The sequence below is a fragment of the Ovis aries genome, chromosome 18, assembly GCF_016772045.2.
Source record: "Ovis aries strain OAR_USU_Benz2616 breed Rambouillet chromosome 18, ARS-UI_Ramb_v3.0, whole genome shotgun sequence".
In the NCBI taxonomy this organism is placed as follows: Eukaryota; Metazoa; Chordata; class Mammalia; order Artiodactyla; family Bovidae; genus Ovis; species Ovis aries.
Genome location: NC_056071.1, coordinates 32,311,492 through 32,313,636, shown reverse-complemented (window position 1 = coordinate 32,313,636; position 2,145 = coordinate 32,311,492).

Genomic DNA, 2,145 nt, shown 5'->3' with positions numbered 1-2,145 from the left:
CAGGTCTCCCACATTGCAGGCAGACGCTTTAACCTCTGCACCACCAGGGAAGCCCTTAAATACAAGAATACAGTCTCTCAGAAAACCTCCTATAGAGACACAGAACTTCAGATCCAAGCACTAACATCAAAGATTTCAAGGGAGGAAAGGAAGCCAGGTTGAAAGAAGAAGGGGGAGGAGGCGGGAGAGGGGGGCAAAAGGGGTGGCCTTACAGACGTCTCCTGCCACCTACAGATACCCAGGCGTTATGGGACTTTTCCCTGGGCCTCCAGAGAAGGGAGGACTGGAACTCGGCCCTACCAGAAATCAGACCAGATCAGAACCAAAATTCGAGTTCTCTGCCAAAAGGAGGTGATCAGTCTCCAATCCTCAGCTCAGGCTGAGGGCCCTTCGACCAGATTCCTATGTCCAGGACCAGGGGACTAGAAAAACAGGGAAGGATAGGAAGGGTTAAGGAGAGGAAAGAGAGAGGGAAGGGGAGGGAGGTCAATAAAGTCTCTTGTTCCTTACCGGTCGGGGCACTCTGGCCAGTTGTCCACGTCAGGAGGAGACCAGGGACAAAAGGGTCCCAGTTGTGGCCGCTGGGTCTGATCCATTGGCAGGCAAGCTGGCCCCTGAGTACCCCGAGTGGTCAGGATGTCAGTCTCAGTGAAGAAGAGTCCCCGCCAGAGTTGCCATTTGTTGCAGAAAGGCGGACCCCTTCCGGGGCCCGAAGCTGGGCTCTTGTCTAACACTCAGAAATGAATTGTCCGCGGAGACACATGTGCTGACAAAGGAGCTTCTCAGCCAGCAAATAGGACTGTCAATGCCCTAGGAAGCCACTAGATGGCGCAGGACTCTATTTCCAAGATGTGATGTGCTAAGTCAGGTCAGTCATGTCCAGCTCTGCGAGCCCATGGATTGCAGCCCGCTAGGCTCCTCTGTCCATGGAATTCTCCAGGCAAGAATACCGGAGTGGGTAGCCATTCCCTTCTCCAGGGGATCTTCCCGGCCCAGGGATCAAATCCTGGTCTCCCACATTGCAGGCAGATTCTTTACCACCTGAGCCATCAGGGAAGCCCCATTTCCAGGATATGTGACATCAAAGTCCATTCCATTTCTGACTCACAGCTATTACATCTTTCACTTTTAAAATATAATTCAGATATATTAAAGAATAATCCGCCTACAGTAAAATTCACCCATTTGAGGCATACGTTTTGATGAGTTTTGACAAGTATGTGCTAGTTGTAGAAACGCCCCCACCCCAATCAGGATGTAAAATATTTCCATGATCCTTGTTTTCTTATGCGTCTTTGCAGTCAATTTTCTACCTCCACCCACATCTCCCGGCAACTATTAATCTGCTTTCTGTCCCTATAGTTTTGCCTTTTCCAGAATCTCATATAAATGGAATGACTCAGTAGGCGGCCTTTTGTATCTGTCTTCCTCCGCTTGACATAAGGCTTTTGAAACTCATCCAGGTTGTATCAACAGCTTGTTCCTGTTTATTGCTGAGAAGTATTTCATTGTGTGGACCACAGTTCGCTTTTCCATTTATTTCAGAAACTATGTATTTGGGTTGTTTCTGGTTTGGGGCCATTACAAAAAGCAAAAACAAAAAAACTGCTGTCAATATTCACATACAGGTCTTTGAGTGGGCATACATTTTTTTTCTTGAGTAAATACCTAAGAATGAGGCTCTCAGTCATATAAGTGTATGTTTAACTGTACAAGAAACTGCCAAACAGTTTTCCAAAGTGGCTATTGCTCCACAAAGTAACTATTGCCAGCACCTCATATCGTGTGTGTGTCTGTTTTAAACCATTCTAGTAAGTGAGCACTGTTATTTCACTGTGGTTTTAGTTTTCATTTCCCAAATGACTAATAATGTTAAGCATCTGTTCACATACATATTTTCCATCATATCTCATGTCTGATGAAGTTTCTGTTCAAATCCTTTGCCCATTTTTAATTGTCTGTCTTATCACAGAGTTGGAAGAGTTATCTATTCTGGATACAAATACTTTATCAGTTAAATGTTTTGCAAATATTTTTTCCCAATCTGTGGTTTGTATTTTCATTTTCTTACTAGTAATTTTGGAAGCACAGAAGTTTTTAATTTTGGTGAAAGTCAATATAATCAAGAGTTTTTTTTCTTTTATG